General features: G+C 39.1%; 1 long non-coding RNA gene across 3 annotated transcripts in view; it reads right to left on the bottom strand.

The window, feature by feature from the left end:
• LOC147367393 (uncharacterized) overlaps positions 1–12,280 on the bottom strand; it is a 95,725-nt gene extending 83,445 nt beyond the window's left edge. For all 3 annotated transcript variants that reach the window (XR_015169189.1, XR_015169188.1, XR_015169190.1), the window contains exons 1-2: positions 10,516–12,280; positions 10,294–10,407 (exon numbers count right to left, since the gene is read on the bottom strand). This is a non-coding gene — a long non-coding RNA (uncharacterized LOC147367393). The remainder of the gene's footprint in view (positions 1–10,293; positions 10,408–10,515) is intronic.
• Positions 12,281–12,600: the final 320 nt, after the last annotated feature.

The following is a 12,600-nucleotide window of genomic DNA, read 5'->3' as shown; positions in this document are numbered from 1 at the left end:
ACTCGTGGCTGATGCATGTTGATGTATGGCAAAACCAATACAATATTGTAAAGTAAAATAAATAAATAAAATTTTAAAAAATAAAAAAAATAAATTCAAAGCATTCAAAATTAAAAAAAAAAAAAAAAAACTAAAATGAAACAAAACAGAAGTCTGATTCCTAAGTGTTCTCATTGCATAATGATCAATTTGACCTTCTCAATCATGGCCTGTGTCCCAGTAACCAGACTCCATCAATTAATCCTAACACATTTGCTCAGAAGGAAGAACCCAACCTCTATTAGTAACGATGCTCTGGAATTCCATCATTCCATGTCTTTCAAGACTGTTTACACGCTGATGAGTTGCCTAATTTATAATTTTAACCTTGGACTCCACTGAAAGCTCCAGATGCAGGTAATATGCACCCAAAGGCTTCACTTGGGAGTCTCAGAAGCTCAGACTCAGTATGACTGAAGCTGAACTGTAACTCTTCCCTGCCTCCTTCAGTGCAACTGAGTCAGTAAAAGGTGTCACCATAAATCCAGACGGTGCTCAAGCTGGAAATCAGAGAATCCACTCTGACCAGTCCCTCTTCATGTCCAATTCAGAACCAAGTCATGTGGATCCTAATTCAAACATACCAGAGAGTGGTACACTGCTCTTCATCATCTCTGTCACCAAATTGTGTGTGTGTGTGTGTGTGTTAGTTGCTCAGTCGTGTCCAACTCTTTGTGGCCCCATGGACTGCAGCCTGCCAGGCTCCTCTGTCCATGGAATTCTTGAGGCAAGAATACTGGAGTGGGTTGCTGGGCCCTCCTCCATGGGATCTTCCTGATCCAGGTATTGAACATGGGTCTTCTGCATTGCAGGTAGATTCTTTACCATCTGAGACACCATCTCAATTACAAGAGCTTTCTAACTAGTCTCCTTGCTTGTATGGTTTGCTCTTCACAGGGTTTCCACAGGCAGGCAAAGTGGTTTCATAAACATAATCTGATCAAGCTATTCCCTTGATTAAACCCATCAATAGGTTCCACTGTCCTTGTAGGTCCTTCAGGGTTTCTGGGAAATGATGCCTTCTCTTCATCTTGTACTGTGCTCCCTCATGTTCACTAAGTCCTACCATACCAACCTCATTTTGGCTTCTCAAAGGCACTAAACTTTGTCTCACTTTGGAGACCTTTCACACAAGACCACCATTGACTAAAACATTCTTCTAAGTGCCTGTCGTTACTGTTCAGTCACTCAGTCATGTCTGACTCTTTGCAACCCCATGGACTGCAGCAAGCCAGGCTTCCCTGCCCTCCACTATCTCCTGGAGTATGCTCAAGTTCGTATCCACTAAGTGCCTGACAACTAGCCAACATTCATTTACCCTTCAGGTTCCAGTTCAAATATCCTTTCTTGAAAGCGTCTTTCTTTTTTTCTTTTTTTGATGTACCAATCAAAACTAACATCTATCACAGTTTTCACTTTCATAGATTTATGTGAATATTTGCTGCTTCACTCCTAAATTGTGTCCTAGGAAGTCAAGGACCACTCCTATTTTGATATTCAAGGCCTCTTGTAGGTGCTCAAGTGCTATTTTAAGGCATCTTCTATAAAAGGTTAATTCATCAAAGAACCATAAAGTTAAACAGACTGCAGAGAAGTTGCCCATGGACAGTCTGTGGGGTTCTTGCTGGAATAAAGCCCTTGGAAAACAGCTTTTCTCACCCAGCCTTCCAAACTCCACAGGTCGAAGGCACAGCAGGATTCTTGATGACTTACACAAACTCACCTCAGGAGTGCCAGACCTTCTTCTTCCCTTTGGCTTCACTCTCAAATAATATGAACATTTCTTATTAAAAAGGAAAAGAGCATCTAAGGTATTTTATTAGGAGTATTTGTTCAGTGAAGTTTACACAGCTTGTGGAGAATTATTCAGCAGGAAATTAAACCTCCGTAATTCTGAATTTTCCCTTTGCTTTCAATTGGCAAAGCTTCCTGGCACACCACTCTCCCCTCTAGAACATTCGTTATACCACATCCGCCACCAAAATGTGCTTTCTGAGCCAAATCACAAAACAGGTTAGACAGGATGACTCTCTGGAGGTCTAAGATACTGGGTCGTTAGATAGGCTATGAACATGCCATGAGGGCATTCAGATATGGCCAGCAATTAATGCCTAGGTTTTGCATGACCATTTGAAGTTTACAAAGTATTCATGTAAGATAATGGATTAACAAGAGAAATTTCTCTTGTATCATCTATGTGAATATGTTATCTGATTTGAGCCTCTTAATGATTTTATGAGACTGATCTTATAACTATTTTACTAGTGAGATTAAGCAGCTTGGCAAGACTTTAAAAACTTGTCTACAATCACAAAACTAGTGCCCCGGACATAGAATTCAAAATTAGAGCATCTGACAATTGTCTTTTATCATCCCTTTGTGCTTTTCTTCAGCAGGAATCATTATTTGGCTGTTTCGTTTAGAGAAGAGAATTGACTTCATCTAGACACAAAGAGTTTCAATAGAGAAAGGATTCGTATGTTAAACAAACGACACAAGTGATCAAAAAAATCCGCCTGCCAAAGCAGAAGACGTAAGAGACGCGGGTTAGATTTCTGGGTCAGGAAGATTCCCTGGAGAAGGAAATGGCTACTCACTCCAGTATTCTTGCCTAGAGAGTCCCATGGACAAAGGAGTCTTGCAGGTTACAGTCCATAGAGTGGAAAAGAGTCGAGACTTAGCAAGCACGCAAGACACCATAGATTGCTTCACATACCATTATTTTTCTGCTTTTAGAAAGATAAAAAGAATACTATTCCAATTAACTCAGGGTAAACCAATGATAAGATGAATCCCAGTTTCAAAAATGTTTTTTAAAACTCTGCATTTAGAATCTATGAAATATATAAGAAATATAAATCGATATGACAGGAACATTTTTATTCCTTCAGTATCTTTAGAAATTTGTATCTGTTTTGTGTTCTTTTTGCTAAAATCTCAATTTAAACATTCATCTCTTTCCCCCTGGACAATTAATATGTCAAACTTAGCATTTTTCCATCTCAGTTCTCCTCTCTTCAATTCATTCTCAGTATTGCTGTCAGACTAACCTTCCTAAAACAGCTCTGAAAATATCTTGAACAGACTAAAGATTTTCACTGATTTCCTACCTTTTGTTGCTGTTCAGTCACTCAGTCTTTGAGATCCCATGGACTGCAGCACGTCAGGCCTCCCTGTCCTTCACTATGTCCCAGAGTTTGCTCAAACTCATCTCCGTTGAGTCTATGATGTCATTCAACCATCCCATCCTCTGCTGTCCCCTTCTCCTCCTGTCCTCAGTCTTTCCCAGCATCAGTCTTTTCCAAAGAGCTGGCTCTTTGAATCAGGTGGCCAAAGTACTAGAGCTTCAGCTTTAGCATCAGTCCTTCCAATGAATATTCAGGGTTGATTTTCTTTAGGATTGACTGGTTTGATCTCCTTGCTATCCAAGGGACTCCCAAAAGTCTTCTCCAGCACCACAGTTCAAAAGCATCAATCTTAGCGCTCAGCCTTCTTTAATGGTCCAATTCTCACATCCATACATGACTACATGAAAAACCATAGTTCTGACTATACAGACCTTTGTTGGCAAAGTGATATCTCTGCTTTTTAATACTCTGTCTAGGTTTGTCATAGCTTTTCTTCTTCTCTAAACTCCTTAAATGAGAGTCCAAGGCACTTTACAACCAGCCCCAACCTACTTCTATAATCCGTCTTTCTTGTGTCTCAGTGTGTATTTTACCTACACTCTTAGTTTCTCACCATTCTCCAAGACACCATACATGGAGAGGTGAACATTCTGTTTGCTCAGTATTATTAGTATCTCTCTCTCAGCCATAATTCTCCTTTGTTGGTAAATTCTTAGGCATTCTTCAAGATTCGGGTCAAATGAAATACTGTTTACAAAACATTCTCCACCCAATTCTAGGCAGTTGGAAGAGCTGTATGAGAGAATTGGTCATTATTTAGCCTAATCAATTCATCCCTTTTACAGATGAAGGGAAAAAAAGACCCAAACAAGTAAAATACTTTGCCCAACATCATACAGCAAATTGATGCTACACTGGCACAGGAATTCATGGTCCCTCACTTTGAGTCTACTTTTTCCTTCACTTACCTGGACATAAATGAAAAAATGGAGTGAAGGTAAAACCTAAGACCACACCTGGTCAGCAAATCTCCATAGTTAACCTCTAGCAGGCATTTTTGGGTTTGATTTTGCAAAAAGTAATTTAAATATTTTTATGATTGCTTCATGGGATATGGAGGTAAGACATGGAAATAAGATATGCAGGTTGGAAATGGAAAAATCAATCAACTGTTCATATTATGCAGAAATTGTTCAAATAAGTGTAGAATGTTAAGACTATCAATTAATTGGTAGGATTAGGTTTGCCATTTTATTTTTATAAATAAATAAATATTTTTTCAGAATGTATCTGAGTCCAAGAGTGAGAAAAAATAATGTTCTATTTCAGACTAAAAGATAAAGGTTTTTGAAAGTCTGTATTACTAACTGATTGAATTCATAATATCCTACACAGACCACAAGCAGGCAAAATAATGTTCTGTAATGTCAATTACAAGTAGATTCAAATCTTTTGGTTACTTTAAATCTCAGAATAATAATGCTTGTCTCACCAAACCCGGTTCGGATTAAATAAAACTTCTGTATTTTGTGTGTTTTGAATGCCTATCACAGTGACTAACATAATTAAGTTTCAAGGGTTAGCTCCTTTATCTGTATCCTACTGTGAGAGATCAAAATATGGTCAATTTTAGGTTAAATCCATTGTTAAACCACCAATGCAGTTAAAGAAATTTTATTTAATTTAATACATCTGAAAAAACACAGAGCTTTGGTATAAATTCCCCAGTGAAAGTAATGCTATCCTATTTATGTAATACACACGTGTTCACTTTAAGAATGGGTGGGTGGCATTGCCACCGAATGTCATGGCTTTTGGTTATTGACTCCCAGCTGAAAAATGGATCAACTGGGCAAACAGAAAAGCAAACAAATGTACAACTATAAATATCCACACACACACACACACACACACACTCAGAAATAGAGAGAGAGATCTAAGGCAGAGCATAGCTATCCAGCAGACACACCAAGAAGATTCACATTGGGACAAGCAAGATCAAGCACTGAGAAGACCTATTCAGGACTTCCAACCATATCTGGAGAGAAATCAAAGGCTCAATCTTTGGCTATTGCATTTCAAAATAAATAAAGGCTCCTCTACTTCCTTCACAAAGACCAGCCAAGCTAAATTTATGCTGTAGAATATTACCCTCGGAGCTGTCCCTGGAAGAAACCATTTTAACCCTCATACTGCTCTTTGTTTTGAATCCAAATCTTTTGCCTTTGCCCACACTGCCATTAGCAGACAAATTAGAAAAGCATTCAATCAAAAAATATTTATTGAGCAAAATGGTACAAAGTGCTATACTAGGGGAAGTGCCAGTCCCAAGAAATTATTGATGTATCTCTCTTAAACTTTTCTAAACTCCCTCTATTATTAGTTTCTCCTTTAGGGTTAAGCATTGCCTTTCTTTCTTTAAAAGATCCCCCTTTAGGTGTCAAATTACTGGTGTAAGAATAAGACATTCAATTGACACTGTCTTTCTAGAAGAGAATTTCTGACATTCAAGAGCATAGACTGGAAGATGTAATAAAACATATTAAAAGAGAAGAGAAATGAAAGGTAGAAAGAGAACCTAGAAACAATACATCCTACTTTAGTGAAGTTATATATTGTATAATATTGAGCCAAATTAAAGATAGATTTTATCTGTATACTAACTTCAACTAATGCAGACAGCTCTGTGCTAAGAATTGTGAGCCCATTTCTGGATAAGAGAGTTAGAGTGGTGGCACCCACAATGTGTATCCCCTAACCTTATTATAAATGAACAGCACAGTGTTAGGAGCCAGAGAGTCTAGATTTGAATTTGGGCTCTGCCACTTTCCTGACCACTTCCCTGGTGGCTCAGACAGTAAAAAATCTGCCTGAAATGCACGAGACATACATTCAATCCCTGGGTTGGGAAGATCCCCTTGGAGAAGGAAATGGCAACCCACTCCAGTATTCTTGCCTGGAAAATCCCAAGGACAGAGGAACCTGGCAGACTACAGTTCATGGAGTTGCAAAGAGTTGGACACAACTGAGCAACTAACACACTTTTCTGCCACTTCCAAGCTCTAATCCTGTGCACATCACTATACCTCTCTGATTTTGATTTCTTTATCCATGAAACAAAATACAGGAATATTATTATAATTGGTTAGGTTACTGTTGCAAAATATTTAGCCTCTGACTAAGTAAATTCATTATCAGATATTATGTGGCTAGGGCTTCCCAGGTGGTGCTAGTGGTAAAGTACCCATCTGTGAACGCAGGAGACATAAGAGACTCGGGTTTGGTCCCTAGGATGGGAAGATCCCTTGGAGGAGGGCATGGCAACCCACTCCAGTATTCTTGCCTGGAGAATCCCATGGACAGAGTAACCTAGTGGGCTACAGTTCATGGAATCACAAAGAGTCAGACATGACTGAAGTGACTGAGCACACACACCTTAAGTGGCTTACAAAATCATAAGAAAGCTGGAAAAGCCAACTCTAGGCTGACTTCCTGAAACACTTCCTAGTCCCCAGCATCACACTGCCTGTGCCATGAAGGCAAGAGAGCTGTCAGGAGCAGCTAAAGAAGGTGCGCTATAATGAAACCACCGACCAAAACCATCATGCCTGAGCCACAGCCCTACTCAGCAAGATGAATGTCTGCCGTCTGCTCTTTTCCCTCCTTAACTTGTTTCTGAATCAAAATCTCCCAGGAGTTCCTCTCATTGCTAGACTCCAAATCATATTGAGACCTCTAACTTCAAGGGAGTGGGAGACCCTGAGATGTTGGGCTTAAAGCACATCTAGTTCAGGAGGGCGGTGTTGGTAAGGTTATTTGGGGCACTGAGCAGATGCCCCTTCAGGAATAGGACCATGTTACTCCAGCTGCCAAGATCATTTGTAGCTGACATTTTCCAGCTAAGTCTTTCTCTGGGAATTACCATCCATCAATGGTACAGAGCTACCTCACTCAAGAGCAAGCCCACTCCCAGAGGCACACTACTTCTAATTACTGATCCCCATGAGGGTATGGGGCTTTCCCAGGTGGCTCATTTGTAAAGAACCTGCCAGCCAAGCAGGAGACACAGGTTCAGTCCCTGGGTAGGGACGATCCCCTGGAGAAGGACGTGGCCACCCAGTCCAGTATTCTTGCCTGGAAAATCCCATGGACAGAGGAGTCTGGCAGGCTATTGGCCATGGGGTCTCAAAAGAGTTGGACATGACTTAGCCACTAAACAACAACAAAATGAGGATATGGGGTCACAAAGAGCCAGACATGATTGAGCCACTGAGCGCACACACACACACACACACACACACATATAAACACATGAGGGTATAAAGAACCAGACTCTTTGCCTCAAGGCAGTATATCTCTATAGGTCATCCCAGCTCCAGAAGTCCTCGTGTAATTGATTGGCTGTGGCTTCCAGGTTTAATTCCTTTCTCTGTCCAATTCTCTGTGCTTTACTCTCTACAGCTATTGATCTCATGGTTACTTTAATACCAACTTTCTGAATACGAATATTCACCTTAGAATCTATTTCCTGTGGAACTGATGCAAGACAAACATGTTAGAAGTAGATGGAATAAAACTGAGCAAGCCAGCACTCAATATTTACTGTAATTTTTATTAAGAGTATGAAATGGTATAATACATATGAAAAAAATCTCTAAGATCTCACATAGTGTCTGGTCCAGGGTGAGCTAATCTATATTTTCTTAGTAATAATAGATATAGCTAACATTTATTGCCTGGAGGAGGACATGGCAACCCACTCCAGTATTCTTGCCTGGAGAATCCCCATGGACAGAGGAGCCTGGCAGGCTACAGTCCATGGGGTCACAAAGAGTCAGACACAACTGAGTGACTAAGCACAGCACACAGCACATTTATTGAGCACTGACTATATTTTTCAAGTATGATTCTGTTATTTACAACTCATTTCATTCTCATCAGAAGCTTAGGAAGTACATACTATTATCCATTTTACAAATGAAGTAAATAAGGCACAAATAGGTTTATTTCAATGTTAAATAGATTGTAAGTGGCAGAGTTAGGATTTGAACACAATTGTCTAATTTTAACCTACATAATTTTAGCCTACAGAGTATGTAGTCTTAACCACCTTTCTGTAGTCTCTGCTTTGACATTTCAAAAACTTGTTAGGAAGAAGAAAAAGGGACTAAAAGATTTTTTTATGTTACTATTTTTTAAAAATGTATCAAGGTAACAAAAAATTGACAGTATATAGGTTTACCAATGCTGCATGGAAAAAATAGCTATTATCATATATCTTTAGCAAGACTGTAAGTAAATAAGGGCTTCTCTGCCTGCAATGCAAGAGACACAGGAGATCCAGGTTGAATCCCTGGGTTGGGAAGATCCCCTGGAGAAGGGAATGGCAACCCACTCTAGTATTCATACCTGGAGAATTCCATGGACATGGGAGCCTGGCAGGCTACAGTCCATAGGGTCAAAAAGAGTCAAACACAACTGAAGTGACTGGTCTCCAAAAATATAAGAGAATAAATACATCTCTTTTAAGCCAGTAAATGTGTGCTAATTGCTTCAATGGAAACCAGAAACAAACACAGAGACATATAAAAGTATGTTATTTGCAGTATTATGTGGAAGCATCTATTGCAGAATTAAGAGTTAGATCTGCTAGTGATTACAGGTTAATAGGTAGAATCTAATGGACTCTGACAATTCTGGCCTTGGACTTGAAGACTCCCTATCATCATCTATTTCAATACATGGGACAGTTAACTGGTGAGGAATGAAACTCAAAAATACATTGGGTTGGCCAAAAAGTTCATTTGGGTTAAGACATTATGGAAAAACTCTAATGAAGTTTTAGGCCAAGTCAATAATAAATGTGTACTTTTCATCTGGAGAAGGAAATGGCAGCCCACTCCAGTATTCTTGCCTGGAAAAGCCCATGGACAGAGGATTCTGGTGGGCTACAGTCTGTTGGACCTGAAGATCCAAAGAGTCGGACACGACTTAGCAACTAAACAACAATTTTGTCATCAGTATTAATAGGTAAAGCTTCTCACCCCAAAAAATTTAATTTCTGGGAGTTATAAGTTGCACATAGGCCAGGGAAACCAGTAAATAATACTGGATATGATTCATACTTAATTTTCCGAGAAGCTTTCTCTGTGTTCCACTTGATAAGTAGCCTTACACATAGTCAAAACATGACCCAGAGTTGACACCCACATAAACCCAAATATGAAGCAGACAAGACCAGCTCCCATTCACTAATCATCTGTCAGAGGGTAGGAGAAAAAGAAGGAGGTCCCTCATCTAAAGGGCATTAAAATTTAACTTGAAAACAGAAAATGTCTTCCAAATTTAGAGAGCCTTACTCTATCTCTGCATTCTTAGCCCCTAAGCCAGGCTCCTTAAGTCCTTTCTGAAACAAAGTGGATATACTATAATAAATATAATAGATAGTTCCCTTTATCTTCACCATCTAGCTATAAACCGGGTTGGCAACAACCATGGTGTGAGTCAGGAAGTAGAAGAAATGGTCAATTTCTGAGTAATCTTAAATAACCATCTCAAAGAAACTGCAAGTAAGGTGATCTAGAACCCATGCTTCTCAAACCGTCAGTGGTGAGAGAACAATTTTATTTAAAATCTCCAATCCATCAAGTTTCAATCACTTTATAAATTCAATCAAAATGAATTACTAGAAAAGTTAAATGGTAAGAAAGACATATGAAATGCAGGACCAATTTCTTTTACTGATTAGATACAACAAACATAAAATTACTCTTTCAAAAGGCTATTCCAGTTTCAGAAAAATGAATTTTAATTTTTGTGCTTATTCTGTCACCAACTGGTAACAAACAGTTCAAGAACGGACATCAGTCCACATGACAGACTGAAAAGCTCTGGTCTGTACCAGCAGTCTCTAGGTTAAAATTCTAAGCAAATTTACTGCTAGATTCAGTATGCAAGATGCAATTCTCTAATGTCAGTTACAATTCTAGGTAACTTTAGCCAAGTGTGTCTTTCATTAACTCATTGTGCTAGCTTTGAGCATTCCCCACAGTTTTCTTTGAATAATTGAAACATTTCTATACCTATTAAATAAGGATGTTTGCTATTTCTACAATTTTTAAATTACCTTGGCTTATTTCTTAAGTTGAGAGCATCTTGAACTCCTTGGGATATTGGAATTGTGGAAGGTTGGACTAACAATGATGGAAACAATTCAGAATAATAGGCCAATTGAATGATTCTGTGAAAAACAAATAGAACTGATTTCTCAAAGACCTGCGCACCAAAAAATTCCATTCTCCAACTGTTTCACAAAATATAGGATAAAGAAAATCTACCAGATATTCACCTTGTGCTTTTTTAAAAGAGATATTATAGGGACTTCTCCAGTAGTCCAGTGTTTAAGACTTCATTTCCAAGTACAGAGGTTGTAGGTTCAGTTTCTAGGAGGGGAGCTCAGATCCAACAAGCCTTGAGGCCAAAAAAAAAACCAATACATAAAATGGAATCAGTATTGGAACAAATTCAAAAAAGATTTTTTAAAAGGTCCCCATTAAAAGAAAAACCTTTAAAAAATATAATATTACAGGGGCAGCACCACAACCCACTCTTTCAGCTTCTTTGTTAGTGAAACCTAAGAATTCACATTTTAAATTAAGCAACCTAAGTTTTTGGAAGAAAAGCTATGAGCAATCTAAATAGCATATTAAAAAGCAGAGACATTACTTTGCCAACAAAGGCCCGTATAGTTAAAGCTATGGTTTTGAAAGTGGAGAGTGAAAAAGTTGGCTTAAAGCTCAACATTCAGAAAACGAAGATCATGGCATCTGGTCCCATCACTTCATGGGAAATAGCTGGGGAAACAGTGGAAACAGTGTCAGGCTTTCTTTTTTGGGGCTCCAAAATCACTGGAGATGGTGACTGCAGCCATGAAATTAAAAGACGCTTACTCCTTGGAAGGAAAGTTTTGACCAACCTAGATAGCATAATCAAAAAGAGACATTACTTTGCCAACAAAGGTTCGTCTAGTCAAGGCTATGGTTTTTCCTGTGGTCATGTATGGATGACCACATGTGAAGAAGGCTGAGCACCAAAGAATTGATGCTTTTGAACTGTGGTGTTGGAGAAGACTGTTGAGAGTCCCTTGGACTGCAAGGAGATCCAACCAGTCCATTCTGAAGGAGATCAGTCCTGGGATTTCTTTGGAAGGAATGATGCTAAAGCTGAAACTCCAGTACTTTGGCCACCTTATACGAAGAGTTGACTCATTGGAAAAGACTCTGATGCTGGGAGGGATTGGGGACAAGAGGAGAAGGGGACGACAGAGGAAGAGATGGCTGGATGGCATCACTGACTCGATGGACATGAGTCTGAGTGAACTCCGGGAGTTGGTGATGGACAGGGAGGCCTGGCGTGCTGCGATACACGGGGTCGCAAAGAATCAGACATGACTGAGCGACTGATCTGATCTGATGGTTTTCCAGCAGTTATATATGGATGTGAGAGTTGGACCATAAAGAAGGCTGAACACCAAAGAATTGATGCTTTTGAACTATGATGTTGGAGAAAACACTTGAGAGTCCCTTGGACTGCAAGGAGATCAAACCAATCAATCCTAAAGGAAATCAATCCTGAATATTCATTGGAAGGACTGATGCTGAAACTGAAACTGCAATAATTTGGCCACCTGATGCGAAGAGCCAGCTCATTAGAAAAGACCCTGATACTGGAAAAGACTGAAGGCAGAAGGAGAAGGGAATGACAGAGGAAAAGATGGTTGGATGGCATCACCGACTAGATGGACATGAGTTTGAGCAAGCTCCAGGAGATGGTGAAGGACAGGGAAGCCTGGTGTGCTGCAGTCCATGGGGTCACAAAGAGTTGGACAAGACCGAGCAACTGAACAACAACAATCCAATTTTTAGAGGCACAAAGTATTAAGAAATGGTGCAATCATTTTTTAAAAGCACATTTATAGCACAAAACTGTTCTCTAATAAAATACAATTAAATTCTCTTTTTTTTCATTCTTACAATTTTTTTAGATCTTCATAAATATATGAGTGTTAGATCAGATGGTTTTACATTTCATCTTCTTTCAATTAAAGTAGCTAGAAATATTTTGAAAATAAACTTTTTTTTTTTTTTTATTCTTCCAATTTTATTTTATTTTTAAACTTTACATAATTGTATTAGTTTTGCCAAATATCAAAATGAATCCGCCACAGGTATACATGTGTTCCCCATCCCGAACCCTCCTCCCTCCTCCCTCCCCATACCATCCCTTTGTAGTCTTTATTTCAGAAATTGCTTGGCAGGAAAAAAGTTAGATACACATCAGGGGAAGAAGTGTAATGACTGACTTTAAAGAAAATGATACTCATGCTAGAATTGCTGGAAATCATTTGGGATTCATTTATTTCTGACTTAGTGAG

Source organism: Bos grunniens, chromosome 8 (assembly GCF_055505025.1).
Source record: "Bos grunniens cultivar Pamir isolate PY7600 chromosome 8, Bosgru_T2T1.0, whole genome shotgun sequence".
Taxonomy (NCBI): Eukaryota; Metazoa; Chordata; class Mammalia; order Artiodactyla; family Bovidae; genus Bos; species Bos grunniens.
Note: the sequence above shows the minus strand (reverse complement) of the source record. Positions and strands in the feature narration are given on the sequence as shown.